The sequence below is a fragment of the Lagenorhynchus albirostris genome, chromosome 1 (assembly GCF_949774975.1).
Source record: "Lagenorhynchus albirostris chromosome 1, mLagAlb1.1, whole genome shotgun sequence".
NCBI lineage: Eukaryota > Metazoa > Chordata > Mammalia > Artiodactyla > Delphinidae > Lagenorhynchus > Lagenorhynchus albirostris.
This window is the reverse complement of record NC_083095.1, coordinates 51,580,047-51,600,823: the sequence shown is the minus strand read 5'-3', so window position 1 is coordinate 51,600,823 and position 20,777 is coordinate 51,580,047.

Sequence of the window (20,777 nt, the reverse complement as noted above, 5' to 3'; positions counted from 1 at the left end):
CCCAGAGACAGGCATGAAATGCTAAGGTTGCTGCTGCAGCCACCAAGAAGCCTGTGTGCAAGCACAGGTCACTCTCCACACCTCCCCTCCCGGGAGACTGTGCAGCCCGCCACTGCCAGGGTCCCGTGATCCAGGGACAGCTTCCCCAGGAGAACGCACAGCGTGCCTCAGGCTGGTGCAATGTCACGCCGGCCTCCGCCACCGCAGGCTCACCCCGCATCTGTACTCCTCCCTCCCCCTGGCCTGAGTGAGCCAGAGCCCCTTAATCAGCTGCTACTTTAACACCATCCTGTCTGGGTAAAGAACAGACGCCCTCAGACGACCTACACGCAGAGGCGGGTCCAAATCCAAAGCTGAACCCTGGGAGCTGTGCAAATGAAGAAGAGAAAGGGAAATCTCTCCCAGCAGCCTCAGGAGCAGCGGATTAAATCTCCACAGTCAACTTGATGTACCCTGCATCTGTGGAATACATGAATAGACAACGAATCATCCCAAAATTGAGGAGGTGGACTTTGGGAGGAACTATAGACTTGGGGTTTGCTGTATGCAACTGACTAGTTTCTGATTTACATGATTAGCATAGTTTAGTTTTTAGCGCTTGTCATCAAGGGTGGATTTGTTTATTGGTTTGGTTGCTCTCTTTTATTTTTTAATTTTAATAATTTTTTAACATTTTTTATTTTAATAACTATTTTATTTTTTAAATTTCTTTTGTTTTTCCCTTTTCTTCTGAGCCACATATCTGACAGGGTCTTGGTGCGATAAAAGACCCTGAATAGCCAAAGCAATCCTGAGAAAGAAAAGCTGAGGTAGAGGAATCAGGCTCCCTGACTTCAGATTATACCACAAAGCTACAGTAATCAAGACAACATACTGGCACTAAAACAGAAATATAGATCAATGGAACAGGATAGAAAGCACAGAGATAAACCTATACATGTGTGGTCACCTTATCTTTGATAAAGGAGGCAAGAATATACAATGGAGAAAAGACAGCCTCTTCAATAAGTGGTGCTGGGAAAACTGGACAGCTACATGTAAAAGAATGAAATTAGAACAATCCCTAACACCATACACAAAAATAAACTCAAAATGGATTAAAGACCTAAATGTAAGGCCAGACACTATAAAACTGTTAGAGGAAAACACAAGCAGAACACTTTATGACATAAATCACAGCAAGATCCTTTGTGACCCACCTCCTAGAGAAATGGAAATAAAAACAAAAATAAACAAATAGGACCAATGAAACTTAAAAGCTTTTGCACAGCAGAGGAAACCATAAACAAGACAAAAAGACAACCCTCAGAATGAGAGAAAATATTTACAAATGAAGCAACTGACAAAGGATTAATCTCCAAAATATACAAGCAGCTCATGCAGCTCAATATCAAAAAAACAAACAACCCTATCCAAAAATGGGCAGAAGACCTAAATAGACATTTCTCCAAAGCAGATATACAGATTGCCAACAAACACATGAAAGAATGCTCAACATCATTAATCATTAGAGAAATGCAAATCCAAACTACAATGAGGTATCACCTCACACTAGTCAGAATAGCCATCATCAAAAAATCGACAAACAATACATGCTGGATAGGATGTGGAGAAAAGGGAGCCCTCTTGCACTGTTGGTGGGAATGTAAATTGATACAGCCACTATGGAAAACAGTATGGAGGTTCCTTAAAAAAATAAAAATAGAACTACCATATGATCCAGCAATCCCACTACTGGGCATATACCCTGAGAAAACCATAATTCAAAAAGAGTCATGTACCACAATATTTATTGCAGCACTATTTACGGTAGCCAGGACATGGAAGCAACCTAAGTGTCCACCAGCAGATGAATGGATAAAGAAGATGTGGCACATATATACAATGGAATATTACTCAGCCATAAAAAGAAGCAAAAATGAGTTATTTGTAGTAAGGTGGATGGACATAGGGGCAATCATACAGAGTGAAGTAAGTCAGAAAGAGAAAAATACCGTATGCTCACACATTTATGAATCTAAAAAAAAAATGGTTCTGAAAAACTAGGGGCAGGACAGAAATAAAGACAGATGTAGAGAATGGACTTGAGGACACAGGGAGGGGGAAGGTTAAGCTGGGATGAAGTGAGAGAGTGGCATGGACATATATACACTACCAAATGTAAAATAGCTAGTGGGAAGCAGCCGCATAGCACAGGGACATCAGCTCAGTGCTTTGTGTCCTCCTAGAGAGGTGGGATAGGGAGGGTGGGAGGGAGAGGCAAGAGGGAAGCAATATGGGGATATATGTATAACTGATTCACTTTGTTATACAGCAGCAACTAACACAACAATATAAAACAATTATACTCCAATAAAGATGTTAAAAAAAAAGAATTAACAGGGTCCTTACAAATAAATCTCCACATTTTATTATTTAAAAATGTATAGATTTTAGATTAAATACAAGAAAAATTGTAAAATGAAACTTTTAAAAATTAGAAAAAAATAATATATTATCTAGGTAAATTGTCATTGTATAAGTAAACCATGTGCCATAAATGTTGGGTTTATTTTAAATTTTATATTTTAGTTTGGATGTTAATGGAAGTATTTTCTTAGCTACTTGGTGCACCATGTGGTTGGATTCTACTTTGTGTCTACTAGTTAAAGAAACTGATTTAAAAAAAAATACTTTGTATAAATTGAATATCTAGATTTAACCACCCCTTCCCCAAATTTTTCAAAAGCAATTGGGATAAGTTACATATTACAAATCTTTTCTTGTTTCAATATTTTTATCTTCAGGTACTGTTATACTTCCCTTAAATTCATCCTTTCTCCTAAAGGAGTGTTAGCTAAATCTCTCTGACCAATACCTGTCCCTACTTAAACAGAGAGATTTAAAGTTGTTGTATACAGCAAGTTACAGGTTATTTTGCAATAAAATAATTTCTGATGAAAAGCAAAATAATAATTTTGATAGTGTTAAATACCCAATGTTAGTAAATAAATACCCTTAGAATTAGGATAAATATATGGACACCCAGAAGCATGGAGTCACGAAAACGGAACTACTTCTTCAGTTATGTGCTAATGATAGTATTTAGGTCTTAAGAATCATACACTGTCCTGTTGAATCAAACCTTAAGTGGTACAGTATATTTTATACTTCATGCAGTTATCAGGGGAGAGAGATGATGAAAAAGGTGAGATACAGTTTAATGTCTGCTTTCTGGAAGGTGAAAATAGAATCTGCTTTAAAGATTTATCCCAGATAGCAGCCTGTTCCTGTTTTCTCTGTGAATTCTTCCTGATATTATATATCCTCTTTTGATCTGGGGAAGAACTGACAAGTTTGGTATTTATTTTCATGTCTCTGAGCAAGCTTAGTTAGTGGCTTCGTATGGGTACAAACTAAAAGCAATTTAATTTGTTTAGGTGACTTGTTATGTAGTTGATTGGGAGAAGTCATCACCAGGAAAGTAAAAGCCATATATTCAGTGAACATCTTTTCATCATAGTCACTATTTTTATGGACTAAAATGACAATGAAATTGCTTTACATGGGAGATCTGTCTCCGGTATATTATGATCTTAATGTCATCACTGACCTGAAACTTTGTAGTTTATATATCTAACTACATTTGCTTCTTTTTCCAACTCTGTAGTACTTCCATGGGAACAGAAAAATGATTAAAATTCTGATTATTAATATGAACAAAACAAAACAAAAACCTTCAAAATTAAAATTGAGAGAGAAATTGAATCCTGTAAGAGAGTATTCATTTATATTCAAAGAATGCTAATAATCTTCAGTCTTTGTGCATGAGATCTAAAATTCAATCAGTAAATCACCTTAACAACAGAATCCAAAAATGAAAAGGCAAAATAGATTGTTTTCCAAGATAACCACTTGCTGCTATTGATCAAAGCTTGATCTAGGTTTTTATATACTATGGACAAGCTGCAGATGGGATTTTATAGATTATTCAATGTAAATGTAATTTACCAAATGTTTTGGTAATGTTTTCTGTTAGCTATCACTCTTGCTTGTAACATGAGCAAACACAGCAACTGTTCTTTCTTCTGTTGTGATAATCATGCTCCAAAGAATGAGCAGCTTTAGGCAAGGAGGTGATTCACTTCTTTGTTTATATGCCAGACAAATGTAATTCATTTGCTAGTATGAAGTGTGTAGGTACTTCCTACTCTACTGCTTACTTAAATCCAGCTTCATGGACATCAATATTTAATATTATTTGTTTCAGGTTTGGGATTTTAAGACATTGCTGATATAAAGGTGTCAAAACTGTAGTGATGCCAGAAAATATCACTTTTATTTTTGCGATGGACATGAAAAACTGTATGAAAAACCTGATTTATAGTTCTTTTCTTTACCTCTTCTGAATTTAGGGCCTCTGTGTTGAGGAAGTCAGTGAGCCTCAGGGGCCAAACCAGAGTTGTAGAAATATATGGGGTGTTTGAGGCCAGGGTGAGAAAACCTTCCACGTACTGTAAGATGTCCTATAAAACACAGAGAAGAGGCAGGGGCATCTTTCTCTTCCTCTGTAACTAAATCTTGCCATTGTTCCCCTGGAGTAAGCTATAGAAATATTTTCAGATGAGGTATACAGCACGTTAAAAACCAGGACCCATCATTTGAGAGCCTGTCCTCATATTTGATGCCCCAGCTATGTTGTTTTCCCACTGTCCCTGGCTCTTGTAGTGTGTCTTTCCTGAAAGGGCTGCATGCAGTCCTCTCCCTTAGACCTCAGTGCTGGTTGCGCTGAGAGACGACTGCTGATCTCTTTAGTTCTAAAGGCTCCCCAAAGTGAATTCTAAATACATACATCACCCTTATTTTAAGGCATATCACCCCAGACATAATTCCCACATTTGGTTAAAATCCATCTGCAATTTTCACATCACAGGTGATATAATAGATTGTTATACATGATTATCTTTATCATGTAAAAATTTGAGCTTCCTTTTAAAAAAGATCTCAATAAATACATAAATCCATACAATATATGAACCTACATACATTCTTTGGTGGTGTGTTGAGGAGTCCATTAAAGAGGAACTGGCTGAAAACAAAGTCCTGAAACCCTCAACTGAATTCCTTTCCATTTCACAGTCAAGAGTAAGGGGATGAGAGTTTCAAATGAGGAAATAAACGAGGAAAGTAGGGCTTGGTTTTTATTTGGAAGAGATGGTTCATGAAGTCTGGGGTTGTCAGGAGGCTCATGGATGGATCTAGTCATATTGATTGAATTCTTGTTCTTTCTTCCCAGATAACCAGGAGTCTCTATTAGTCTTGGAGGTTTGGATTTGTCTCATATCTAGTATCAAATGTTGTGATTTATGGTTGAACAATAGTCATATAAATACTTGCTAGAAGAGTGATGATGTCCTTAAGTTACCATGGTTATTTTCATTTTAAATTTATCCTGGAAAAAAAATGTGGTAAAAGAATGTTAGTGCTAGATTTCTCATAATTCATACCTACAAAGTAGCAAATGAAAGAAAATACTGGCTTAAGTACCATGACATTAAAGTTCATCTTTCTGCCTCTTACATAGGAAATCATGAGTAAGATACACTCTGCCTAAGCAATCTTAATCTTAGGTCTTAGGTCAGAAATATATTGGTTTGGGCCAAAAGCCTAAGCAAAACTTTTAAAATAAAGAGAATCTATTTTGATATTTAGGATCAATTATAAAGTTTGAAGTATATTAGAGTAATAGTGAATTTGTGAATATGAGAATATATAATACCTCAGTATAAATTTAATCAAATAAATTATTTTTATTATCAAAAATAGCTATTTTGGAAACAGCCAAGGAAAGACATATAATTGATATGTATGCTTTACAGTTTATAATTGTTCTACAATTGTTACTGATAAATGCTAGCTAAAACCATCCCCACCTCCCCACAAGGAAACATTAGATGGTTTTAATTAATATAGAAAATATGAAAGTAAGATGCGATGTACTATAACTCATGGGTTCTGTAAATATAGATTCATAGGGATGAATGCCATCTGCCTTTGTCTGAAGACAAATTACTGAAAACATGGATCTGAGCTTGGAAAATGTGAAACTTGATAGGTTAGTGATCAACTATGATCATTTTAAATTATTCAATGTTAATGAGAGAATCTTATTTTTCCCAATTTAGCAAGAATTTTTAATCTAAGACATGATTATGGTGATTAATATAATATTCCCTTTTATTTGGAATTGAATCAGTTGGAAAAACTTTATTGTTCTTATCAGCTCAATTTACACAATTCGCTTATTGCATACGGCACAATTTTGAAATGATTCTTAAAAGTTTAAGTGTGTATGCATGTGATTTTTAATTTTTAAGATTTTTACAGCCATATGAAATAGATTCTAGCAGAGGGAGGTTCTTTTTCGCCATAGCACAAGAGGGAAAGATTTATGAGAAAAATTTTGCATAAGGTTTCCAGTGAATTAATTAATTTGTCTGTTTCAATATTAGACATTGCTCTAGCATTCCATAAAGGGTTTGGGGTTGTTATAAAAGTTCTAGGGCAGGATCAATCAAGTGGCTACCTTTTGGGTAGCTAAATATTTAAGTAAACTGAGACACTATTTATATATTCCCATCCTATTGAGAATCTCAAAGTGTGGCATTCCTACAAAGTTTTCAGAAGTTTTGTAAAACACCAGGAGCAGGTTTCATGTTGAGAAAGCATGGCAACTGTGGGTAACTTGATCAAATCCCATGGTGTGATAGTTTCCTTATAAAGTTCCTTCACTACTTAAACTGATTTTAAAGGTAGATTTTATTTTCTGCTTTTGTTTAAGTGTTTAAGTTTATTTAAACACTTTTCTTTAAGTGTTAAATTAATTTTGTTTAATTTACATTTGAAGAAGATGCAATATTTATAAATCAGTTTCAATTTTTAAAAAAACAGAAAATAAAAAGTTAAATAAATTCACTTTGACTACTGATCATTTTCAGTATTAAATATCAGTTCAATCTTGGATGTTCTAACTTCTGAGAATTTACATAGATGGTTTAATGAGAACAAAAATCCCTCTCATTTCTCTTATCCAATATGTGTAACATGATTTTCCAGTCAATTATTATTAATTTTTGAGGGACATTTCAAAATAGACCTGGAAATAATAACTAAAGTCATGTGTTTGACAGTACCGCTCATTATAAAGAAACTGAGAGAGTTGTTAAATATGCCTTAAGCATCTTCATCGTAAGCATAAGCAGCATATCTTGGTAACTTCATTTGAATATACTTAATGAAAGCAAGCCAATATTCAAAAGATTGGAAATAAAGTTGTGATTTTGAAGTGCTCTTGTGGAGTTGCCTTTAAAGTTCAATATTTAACATACATTTTTTCTTGATTCTATATTATCACCTGGGAAACACATTTTCCCAAAGGGTAGAGGGGAGAAGACCCTCCCCAGCATCCCCATTGTTGCAGTACCCCTTGCTGGAGTGTGCACATCTTGATTTCCAGGACACAGCTGCATTTCTGGCTGTGTGGTCTATATGAATGTTGGTTTGTCACTTTTCTGCAGGCAGCATACAAAAGTATCATATGCCCAGGGACTTGGTAACTCTATCATCTAGATGCACAGATTGTATCTTTCTAAATAGTAGAAACAGAAGCCATGTAGTTGCAATGATCTGCTTCCCTTGTTTTCACACCTGGAATAAATATTCTTTATAATTTTGAGAGAAGAGATATATCTTAGGGTAGAAATACAAATAGCACAGGGCCATAAGTACTGTTTTGACAGTGATCCAAGAGTTTATGGTGTGAACTAAAAAAGTCAAGTTTTGTCAGAGTCTGGCCATTCATCCTGCAGTTGCACAGTCAGGGTCTCTTAGTAGGAAAAAGGTGGAGCCACCTCATCTCGTTTCCTCAAGGATGGAACAGTGAAAAGCAAAAGGGATCTTGCCAATTGCTATAGGGATGTGGGTTTCATCTAATCAAGAGGATTACTCAGAACTGAATCTTGAATCCAAACACACATATGATCCATGAGCTAAGTGTTCATGATTCCAAAGCAAAGTGAAACAATACACTGGGTCCAAGATTTGAGTGGTTAAGTATTTAGGTTTAGGAAACCTGGAGGGTAGTCCCAAATAAATGAAGTTCAAATAGGAATGGATAATAGATCTGGGGTCATCCCAGACTGCAGATTGTAACATGGGTCAATGAACCAGAACCATTTTAAGGCTAAAAGTGTCTAACTGCCTCCTGTTTAAATTCATTTCATGAAGCCATAAATGGGGTTGCCTATAATGAAGGATTAGATATGCTGGTGGGGAACCAAAGTTGCAAACTTTGTGTTAGACTCTGCCTAATTCCTTACCTTGTCATATGTTTTTCACAGGTAGGTAGAGGTACTTAGCTCCCATTAGCAGGTTCAGACCAGCTTTGTCTCTGGAACCAATCCTGAATTTTGAGAGTAAGAAAGAAAGCAACCTAAGTCTTAAAATTAAGTTATCCAGACTCCAAGTCAATCCTCTTCTATATTTAAAGCTCTGTATTGGACTTGTGATTTATTTAGCAGGTCCCCTTTTCTTGTTGTCTCCAGCTACTGGGTAACTATACTTTTCCCAGAGACAAACTGTCTTGCTTTTTGATCAATAGCTCAGCCTCTTTAGGACTAAGCCCTTGTCTGAATTATAGATCACCTATCTCTAAACCTCAATGCAGTGGTCAGGGGATTGTTGACAGAGCTTAAAAATGCAGGCATTGTGTTGACATAGACTTATAAGACATCATCATCTGCATCATGCTTCCCATATGAGGAACGTCAATGTCAATGCATTACCTTGGTGTATGTTTGGATGTTGTATATGGTCTATCAGTGTGGAGCTCCTCCTGGCATCTGTACCACCTTCAGTAACTATGTTCCGTTTCATGGTTTGTCCCATTGGCTACAGACCATTATGATGAACCAGAGCATTTAATTCATGTAACATATAACATTATGCTACCACTCTATTTATTTCTTTTTTATATAAAGCTGAGGATGGTCCTCTCTGAAATAACTACAAAAGACCAATATTTGTGTGGCCTAATGAAAACTGGAATTTATTACACTTCTGTTCATAAAATTTTCCCTTGTTTAGTCAACAAATACTTATAGGAGAACCAATTGTATTATAGATGACAGGGATGAAAAGGTGAATTTGGACACATCATCTATTTTTAAGCAATTTACATTATTGTGGAAGAGGCTTAGAAATAATTATGTTACAATATGACAAGTGTTTATAAAAATGGTAAATACATGCTAGGTAGTGGCAAAGGGGGTTACCAGTTTCTGCTGGAGGGGCTGGTACTAACAAATGTTGATTATTTTGCCACTTCTCAGTGCTGCTTTGTTATTCAGGATAACAAATGAATTAAAGAACACCTCCATGACATTACACATTTCTTTATATATCTAAAACCTATTTCCTTGCCACTTTTAAAAGACATTTCAAATTTTCTAAAATTACATGCTATGTTCTTGCCATGCTTGTGATATTTGAGTAATCTCAGTTTTAAAAATACCTTTATCAAATACGATTTCCATGCTGTCTGATATTTTTGAGACTATAGTCAACTCTAATGTCCTCGGCTTTGTTATAATCAAGAATGAAATATTTATAGAAAATAACATGATGAACTTTTACATATCACTCTGCTAAATTTTAAACAATATTTCCACGATACACTAGAAGAGATTTATCAGCATAGCACATTCCAAATCAAGTTGATACAGCAGTTTTCTCCTAACCTTTTCAAAATCACCTTATTTCTTACCAAAGTTTTCTTGCACTTCAGGATGTAGGCAACTGTGTGAAGTTATCTTGGGAGCAGACTAAAAACCTCATCCTAAGCAAGGAGCCCTGTGACCTGAGTTAATTGAATGCTCATCCTGAGAACGCTGTATAGTGAGGTGTGTTAATTGCATTGCCTTATCACAATATAATGATGCAATTAACTTGTATCACCAATGTAGACTGTTTGTTAGCACACATTTTTATTTCAAAGATATCAATACCCGCAAAGACTAGCACACATTCTGTCTAGCAAGATTTGACATATAATTGTGCTGAAATGTGCTTTCTAGTGGATAATCAATCTCTAGTGACCATGATCTTTGAAAAAAAAAAAAGTTCTCAGCATGAAGAGAAAAGAAAGGAAAATGATTCTCTTGAAAAATTTAAGCCATTTACATATTTTTTCTTGCTGAGAAATTCTACATCTAGTGCTCCTATTTCAGCAAACATTTTCTTTCCTCTTTCAGCGTGCTTGCCTTCAAGCTCCTGCACAACTTTCCTTCTTTATAAGTTATCGGTACCTATGTCATTAGCCAGAGGGCTTTAATTTTCTTAGTAGAAACTGTAGAGAAAATTAACAGCAATTCCAGTGTCCTGAATATCACATCTCTGAAAAAAAAACACAGGTGGAAAATAAGTCTACCCTGTACTTGTTTCTTCATGTGGAGAAAAATATCTGTATATTCACTACAACCGGTAGAAGCTGCCATGATTGTCGTGGCCCCTAACCTTGCTGTCATTGTCAAGGAAGCAAGGTTAGGGGCCATAAGGATTGCTCTCATAATGTTCTTTCCCTATTGTTTTGAACAATGTGGGGCTGATAGCAGTACTAAGAATAGTAATAGTACATTTCAAGTTAGCATTTTCTTGATGCTCCAGATGTGGAGGAAGATTCTGCATGCGTACGTACACAGTCTTGTATCTTCATGGCTCTGCAAAAAGCAATTAGATTAAAGCAAGTGCATTATGCATTTTCCCTCTCCTGGCAAAATCACTATGATTTAATATAATTATGTTACTATCCACAAGTGAGCACCTCTTCCATCTGTTTTCCACAAAGGCTGTGCATTCAGCAAATAGTCTTGGGTGGCTAAAGGATCTCAAGAACTGCTCCACAAATAAGCCTTTCCAGATGCCTGCAAATATCCAGGTTTAAGGCACTTGCTGTCTCCTTTCATCAGTCATAAATTCGTACATCCTGACCTTCAGGCAATTTAAATTCAACTTTTAGTTACTCATAATATTTCAAAGTTTTTTGGTCAACTTTTCTTGGCTTAAAAAAAAAGTTAAATTGTGCTTTTTCTTGTGATTTCCTTGCTGCTTTTCCCACTCTGGTTTTTGTCTTCTGTGTTGTTCTGGGAAGGCATGTGTTAGATTAGTGTTTCATTTCATCCTTGTCTGTACTTACTACATTCCATAACATGAAGCCCTGAGAAGTGCATTGCTTTATGGATGATGAGATATGTTCATTAAATATGGATTCTGAAAGCCATTATGTAATTTTATCCTGATATCATAAATAATTAAAAATAAGGAAGAGAAATAATTTTCCTCACTATCATTTAGTCACAAGGAGTACGTAATTTCATGCTGAGTTGTATTTGTTTCTGCCCATGAGTACTTAAGCCAGTAAAATATTCTTTCAGAAATGATTGAGGAACCATCTCACTACCAATCAGAATTATAATGGTGTAATTAATGAACAACTTGAATCAAGATGTTATTAGGTGATTTGGGGATTAAAATGAATTATGGTGAATAATTCATTTTTCCCCAATACAATAGAGGTATCTTTTTGTGAAAGAAATTCACAAAAGATATGCCTATTTCTGTGTTAAGGAATCCTGGAAGGAAATAAATTTTTCCTCTCAAGGGTAGGTGACTTCTGCCAAGTCTTTCCCCGGTTTTATAGGAGGCAGAGAAACAAGCCAATGAGAAGTAAAGAAAATTACTGATGCTTTTGATCTGTAAAATTCGGGCACTGTCCATATTTATTAATGCCACATGCTAAATTTGCTTTCATCTTTTTCAGTTATGGTTAATTGACAATAAGCAGATTTTGATTTCTTGGAATCTCTAACATTAAGATCAAGAGATTTAAGACAGATCTCCTATAGTCTTTTATATAATTTATGATAAAATATTTTATTATATAACATATATTATATACATGTATACCCATATAGTCTCTAATATATTTATATACATATATATGTATGTGTTATATGTATATACATATATGTTTGTATGGTCTCATGGCTGAGAAATAAGTTAAATGACTGTGAATGGCATGATATATGAAACATGTTGGACTGAATATAAAATATATATTTGCATGGTCTCAAAGGTGATTAGTGGGCTGAATGGCTTGAATATATATGTCCCTTTTGCTGATATACAAGCCTTCCACACTCAGTTTCCTACCTATAGCACCAATTGCATCATGTATGCTTAAGAAGCAGATGCATGCCCAATTATCATAAAATATTCTGTGGGGAAAAGAGATGTTACATAGAAAATAAATTTGGCTGTGTATATTAATGCCACTACCTTGATCAATACAAGTTAATAGGTGTCCTAGCCTACTAAGTAAACAGTATGTTTAATTTATGGACAGTTTATTTTTTGATAATTTTTATTATTGGCTCCTAATTTGATTTTTCTTTTCAGTCTACATTCTTCTGCTTTTCAGTTGAACATTTTGTTCTTAGATTCATAATCCCCTTTTTTCATTTTACCCTAGAACAAAATATTAATCTCTCCAAAGTCATTAATAATGGACTATGATACCAGAATCATATGTATTAAGACTGAACTCACAGAGATTGTTTAAAATTATGATGTTGTTGGCTGCTAAACAAAAAGACAAGAAATAAAAAGAAATAACATAAGAGATAATCTGAATTTTAGCATATACTACTCATCTGGCTCATGAGATAATTGCTTATACTTGCTTTTGGTACATAGACAGTGTTTACCTTTGGTAGATATTTAGCTGCATAGTTTCCTTACCCAAATGAATATCTTTTCAATACATCCAGTGTGTAATTTAATAAAAAGCTGACAACCAAGTTGCCATCTTTTAACCTTTTCTTGGTCTAAGATGGAGTTCTCTTTTGCTATAGTATTTGATTCCTTTAAATTTCTTTTAATGCATTCAACTCCTTATCTCTTTTATTCTAAAATATTTCTTTTAAAATTCACTTTTCCCCTCCTTGTAAAAGCAATATCCTCTTTTTTTTTAATACATCTTTATTGGAGTATCATTGCTTCACAATGTTGTGCTAGTTTCTGTTTTACAACAAAGTGAATCAGCCATATGCATACATGTATCCCCATATCCCCTCCCTCTTGAGACTGCCTCCCACCCTCCCTAGCCCCCCCCTCTAGGTGGTCGCGAAGCACCGAGCTGATCTCCCTGTGCTATGTGGCTGCTTCCCACTAGCTATTTATTTTACATTTGGTATTGTATATATGTCGATGCTACTCTCACTTCACCCCAGCTTCTCCCTCCCCTGCCCCATATCCTCAAGTCCATTTTCTATGTCTATATTCCTGCCCTGCTACTAGGTTCATCAGTACCATTTTTTTTTTAAAAAAAGACAATATCCTCTTTAGTATATTTTTTTCTTAACTTGTTTGAAAGATATTGGTAAAAGAATTCTTCACATTTTTCTTTGCTCCCTGGAAACCCTGAATATCTACTTTTCTACATTTCACCTCCAATGTGGGTCCCTGAAGAAGGTGGAGTGTTTGCTGAAGGATGATGCCTACATCTTCTATTGCTTCCACTCTGTAATATCTCTCATCTATCCCATCCTTTCCAGGCCCAATGCTTGTTCTCCAAACTATCAACAAAGATGTCAGCTTTCCAGACCCTTATCTTCCATTTCTGTATTACATTCTGATATAAAAGTAATCTTCTGAAAACATGTTTTTTATCAAATTTTTTAATAATCATGCTTTCAGAATAAAATCAAATTCCTAAATGTCACATTTAATATTCTTTATTATTTTAGACTTCGTTTCTTTTTTCAAAATTAATTAAAATCACTTACTTCTACCAGTTTTAACTGTTCTCATCACTGTGGATTCTTTGCACTTTTCTGAAATGATTTCGGCAGCATCTTTTATGTGGCATGGTCTCCTTAACACCTTCTCAATCTGAAATCCTCCTGCCCTTCATGTGCATCCCTAGCACATGGGAAGCCTTTTAACCATGACTCTCTTAACTGCATATGGCTTTCGCACTTGTATTATAATTATTTATACATGAATTATTCTTCTTAAGCAGCAAGCCTTGTAGAGACAGAATCTGCTCATGAATCATCTTTGTATATCCCTACACTGCTTTGCACTTAATGAGCCCTTAATAATGACTTGATGAATAAAAATGAATGGGTTAATTAGGTGATACATAGTTTTCTATAGTGATCTATACCTAGAGTGGCCCTGATAGGTCAGAAACAAAATACTTAGATCGGGCTTCCTGTATTTCAGGAATGTTTACCATAGGAAGGATTGTTGATAAGTTTATTAGATTTTTTTCCTCAAGGAGATCACAGTCTAGTTGAGAAGACTAGGTAAAGTATAGTTCAGGAACAAATAATAAAATGCAATGTAGTAGGGTTCAATAGAAATGTAGAACATAAATGCCACACACATATGGAGGAGAAATAAACATTCTGAGGAGGGGTTAAATTAAGGCCATACATAGTTGAATGTTGAATCATGTAGAATTGATAGAATTTGAATAGGCAGAGAAGAGGTGAGTGACCTTTAGAATTGATTTCTTGGTTAGTAATGGAATTACTCAGGGTTGCTGCTGGATTTGAATAAGTATCAAAGCAACTTTGTATACTTCTCTCTGCTAGAGCTGCTTTCAAGACTCTAGAAGTTCCACATAAGGAGAGATGTTCACTCCTTTTGAGGGTAAAATCAAAATTCCAGAATTAAATTTTTGTGGCACTTCTTTCTACAAACAGTAATCCAGAGGAGGCACTGAATAACCTTTGTAGAAGGGTCAATAGAAACAACTACTCTGAGCAACAATAGGCTATTGCTCTTTCACCCAACAAGCCTAAGAATTATTCTAACAACTTGTTGCCTTTGTGACTGGCCCATACCTACATCAATTTGGACTTGTCCTATTTTTAAAACATCTGTGTTATATAAATCCTAAATGGTATTAATAACACAGCACATGAATAATTGATTGCATTTACTAATACTTAACATTTTCAGCAAATTTCCATGATCCTCAAGGAGACTATGTGCTTAAAGTGCTAAAGAAAATGAAGTTTCTGCAATTTGATTAATTGACACCCTAAGGACCTGACCTGTTCACCTGCTGAGATACTAACTATGCAAAGGTGAAAGTATATGAGAGCAGAATTATAATTACCTGGGATTAGGCCAAGAAAGAATTCACTATATAATTTAGCAGCACATTCAACAGTTTACTAAGGGATCCAGGTTTGAAGATTTTCTTTTTTTTTTTAAAGTTTTTTTTTTAAAGTGTTTTCAGCCATTCTCCAATGTGGTTTAATTAATTAATTAATTAATTTTTGCTGTGTTGGGTCTTCATTTCTGTGCAAGGGCTTTCTCCAGCTGTGGCAAGCAGGGGCCACTCTTCATCGCGGTGCGCGGGCCTCTCACTATCCTGGCCTCTCTTGTTGCGGAGCACAGGCTCCAGACGCGCAGGCTCAGTAGTTGTGGCTCACGGGCCTAGCTGCTCCGCGGCATGTGGGATCCTCCCAGACCAGGGCTCGAACCCATGTCCCCTGCATTAGTAGGCAGATTCTCAACCACTGCGCCACCAGGGAAGCCCTGAAGATTTTCTTTTAATTACTAATTTTGGTATGTTCCAGATAATATTTGTAGTTCATCTAATGACATAACAGCAAAATTATTACATTGAAAAGTCATTGAAAAGAGCCCTAGATTTCTCTTGTCTGTTTCCAAATATTCATAGGATGCAGATTTCCACAGCTTTATTTACTCTTAAATTTTTTCTTTCTAAAGCATTCCTTTTATTATTATTATTATTAATTAACTTAAAGGGTGTCCCTCTTGCTCCACTGCTGCATGTCCAGATCCTATAAACTGTCCAGGTCCCAGTGGAAGTTCTACTCAACCTTGAACTCTTTAGTATTCCTCTTGGTTGGAAGTAATCTCTCCCTTCTCAGAAACTCTTTATACTTGACCTTTCCTCTTAGGTTCTTGTGCTTGTACTGTATGCTTATCATTTACCAGCATTCTTGAATATATTAATTGCATTTTTAAAAATTATAAAGTCTAATGTAAAACTTTACTCTTTGGTTTTGATGAACATCCTATGATTAGGTAACATGTCGACATAAGAGGAAGCTGGGTGAAGAGTACATAGGAACTTTCCGTTCTATTTTTGCAAGTCTTCTGTGAGTTCAATTGTTAAAAAATCTTTTTTATAACATCTTTATTGGAGTATAATTGCTTTACAATGGTGTGTTAGTTTCTGCTGTATAACAAAGTGAATCAGTTATACATATACATATATCCCCATATCTCTTCCCTCTTGCATCTCCTTCCCTCCCACCCTCCCTTTCCCACCCCTCTAGGTGGTCCCAAAGCATCGAGCTGATCTCCCTGTGCTATGCGGCTGCTTCCCACTAGCTATCTATTTTACATTTGGTAGTGTATATATATGTCCATGCCACTCTCTCACTTTGTCCCAGCTTACCCTTCCCCCTACCCATATCCTCAAGTCCATTCTCTAGTAGGTCTGTGTCTTTATTCCCTCCTTGCCCCTAGGTTCTTCATGACCATTTTTTTTTTTTTTAGATTCCATATATATGTGTTAGCATACAGTATTTGTTTTTTTCTTTCTGACTTACTTCACCCTGTATGACAGACTCTAGGTCTATCCACCTCACTACAAATAACTCAATTTCATTTCTTTTTATGGCTGAGTAATATTCCATTGTGTATATGTGCCACATCTTCTTTATCCATTCATCTGTCAATGGACACTTAGGTTGCTTCCATCTCCTGCCTATTGTAAATAGAGCTGCAATGAACATTGTGGTACATGACTCTTTTTGAATTATGGTTTTCTCAGGATATATGCCCAGTAGTGGGATTGCTGGGTCATATGGTAGTTCTATTTAAAAAATCTTTTTAATAGAACACGTGATTAGTTATTATACTTAAGTTGAGCAGAATGTTTGAGGTCAGCCAAGTGATGGTGTTATGTAATTACAGGTCTGCAAAAATGTACAATCAAGAGGATAAATAATAGATCTAAAACCAGAGACTTTGTCAGCTTTCCCTGAACCTCTAAAATAAAGGTGGAGCTGATAAAGGCTCTAAAGCACTACAAAATATAGAGATCCTTCATTTCAAAGTTTTTGTCAATCCACAATTTTCTTGAGATCATTTGCCAACCAATAGTCCTTTCCCAAGCATTTATTTTCTTTCAGACCAAATTTAGGCCACTAAAATCTTTGAGAAAAGGTAAATATATTGAATAAATTGTTAAGGAGAGCAAAAAGGAGTTTTGTTTTATTGAAACTCCATAGCTTTGCCTTAACTTTTCCTTGTAATAAACATCTATTTAAAGGGAAATGAGAATTTTAAAAAAGGATTGATTAATTCAGAGTCTAGAAAATAAGTTTACAAATCCCACATACAGTGACAAAAAATGTGACATCTGCAGTTGATCCATTCATTAAAAGAAGACAATCTGTGCAGCCCATTTCTGTAACTGTTTTGCAGACTGGCTAAACTTTTCATTCTCATAAAATTAGAGATGGGCTGTTTGGTTTATTGGTTAATACTGCAGAGGCAGAATGGTCCTGTGTTTGCCAGTCCACAAACCCCATAGATGTTTATCCACTCACGGCAGTGCCAGCCTGCTGCATTATTTCAGCAAGCGACGTTTCCTCGATGAAAAACAGCAGCTGCTCACTCAAAATAAACTTGTTTCTGTTTATGCTGTCAGCAGAAAGCTGTTTTAAAAAATCATTAGATGCATCATGCTGTTGCAGTATGTTAAATTGTGAAACTAAAAAATCATTCCTGAAAGATAAGCACCATGTTACCTCTATGACTCAGAGTGTTTCTATCTTCTTTCTGAATTATTCAAATACAGATAAGACTGGTAATCTCGGGTGTTTAGACACAGTGTTAATGATGCCAGGATGATGAGTTGAAGCCTCTTCCAGGTTAGTGAGCATTAGACAAAGGAAAATGTGTAGAAAATACTACAATAAGATCAGGAGACCTGGTACTGATGCTGGCTCTGCCAACCACAATCTGTATGATCTGGGATATGTCTCTTGATCCATCTGAGCTGTATTTTTTAATGTAATCTAAATGGTCTCTTAAGAACATCACATGTTATCATGTGTTGCTGTTATTGTTAGCATTTTTCATCAGTTGTGAGAGTATGCATGACTGATACAAATTTATTCTGACCCTGGTTAAATTACACAAAGTGCTGTTTTACTAAAACAGTCAATAAAGATATCTTTATATTAAAAGAGTGACACATTTACTTTGTCAACTTAAAATATCTAGAAGTAGATTTTGAATTTTCTCCACCAATTATCATTGGTAAAATAAAATATGGTGATGCTATATGATAAATTACCATATTGCTAGTACAGTATTCATTAGAAAATTGGATTACATTCATTAGAATGCTAATGAACTAATAGAGAGCATCAAAAAACATTATTCATGGGCTTCCCTGGTGGCGCAGTGGTTGAGAGTCTGCCTGCCGATGCAGGGCACACGGGTTCGTGCCCCGGTCCGGGAGGATCCCACATGCCGCAGAGCGACTGGGCCCGTGAGCCATGGCCACTGAGGCTGCGCGTCCGGAGCCTGTGCTCTGCAACGGGAGAGGCCACAACAGTGAGAGGTCCCCGTATCGCAAAAACAAACAAACAAACAAACAAACAAAAAACATTATTCATTTAAAAGAAAACAAGTAGAAAAGTAGGCTATGTGTTGCTTGTCCCATTTTTGTAAAATAAAATAAAAAATATATATATATATACACATAGGCATACATACAAACATATATACATACACAAAGTTGTAGAGTAAGATATTACCAGCTTTTTCCAGGTGTTTTTCAGGGCCATGTTCTAGAGAACAAGAGGATCCCTTGGTGATCTCCCAAAGCATCAAGAGATGACAGTGTTCCTGAATGATGCCTTCATTAATGTTTGTTTTATAATAACAAATAACTAAAATACATTACAATATTTTAGTGAAAATATGCTAATATAATAAACTTTTTGAGGTAAAATTTTAAGTGTACATTTTTATGAATTTTGAGAAATGTGTGCACGTATGCCATCACTCTGAAAAAAGTATGTTAGAATCTTTGTAGTCAATCCTCCCACCCACAACCCTTGGCCCCAGACAAACACTGATCTTATTTTTCAATTAATTTACTTCTTTTAGATATAAATGGAATCATATAGTCTCCTCTTCATATTTCTCTTCTTTTGATCAATATTGATTTTTAGATTCAACCATGCTGTATTGTATTCACACAGTAGGCTCCTTGGCATTGCTGATTATGTTATACATTGTTATACAATTATTATTACGTTATACAAATATGCCATAATTTGGTATTTCATTTCCCTCTTGTTGGATATTTGCATTATTTTCAGATTTTTCCTATGAATAATTTTATAAACATTCATGTACAAGTATTCTATAGGCAAATGCTTTATTTCTCTTGGGTATATACCCAACACTAACACTGCTGGATCATAGGGTAGAAGTATGTTTACCTTTACAAGAAACTGCTGAAGAGTTTTCCAGCGTGGTTGTACAGAAATGGCTGTGGTCTCATACAGAAATGTATGAGAGTTTCAGTTGTTCCACATACTTGTCAAAACTAGATATCATCAGCTTTTTAAATGTTGGCTATTCTTATGGCTACCCACTGGTGTCTCTTTATAGTTTACATTTCATTTCCTTGGTGATAAAAAAAAATGCTGGCCATCTTTCCACATGCTTATTTATATATCTTCTTTCGTGAATTGTCTATTCAAAGATCTTGCTTTTAAAAACTTGTGTGTTTTGTCCTTTTATTATTGAGTTCTAAAAGCTCTTACAAATACATTGTCACCTGCATGTGTTACAAACATTTTCTCTTAACATATAGCTCATCTTTTTATTTTCTTAACAGTAAGCTGAAAAATTGAATGTTTTGCCTTTGATGAACTCCAGTTGATCATTTAAGGCTTTTTGTGTTCTGGAAATCTTTGCCAACCTACAAGTTGCAAAGATTATCTCTTATATTTTCTTCCAGAAGTTTTATCATTTTACCTTTTGTGTTCAGGTCTTTTTTACTTTTATAATCAGAAAATACACAACAATATTTTTTAGTGAAAATGTGGTACTTTTAACATAAATAAATGTAGACTTTTACAAACCACTTTCAAATTGGATCTCTTGATAGTGTTTATAAAAGGTCTGATTTGTACAAAGATATCTGGGTCCATCTTAGGGAGGAAAGCTACATTTTAAATTATATTCTCAGCCTACCTGTGGAGAGAGAATTCCTCTCTCCACTTTATCTTATCTGTTTATCCACAAACATCCTTTAGTGCTCAACACAATCCATCTAGTTGACATTAATAGAAATATTTTCTGAATTCTTACCATGTGTGCCACAATTTGCTAGTTACTAAAAATAATACATTACTTCTTTTTTTTTTAAACATCTTTATTGGAGTATAATTGCTTTACAATGGTATGTTAGTTTCAGCTTCACAACAAAATGAATCAGTTATATATATACATATGTTCCCATATCTCTTCCCGCTTGTGTCTCCCTCCCTCCCACCCTCCCTATCCCACCCCTCCAGGCGGTCACAAAGCACCGAGCTGATCTCCCTGTGCTATGCGGCTGCTTCCCACTAGCTATCTACCTTACGTTTGGTAGTGTA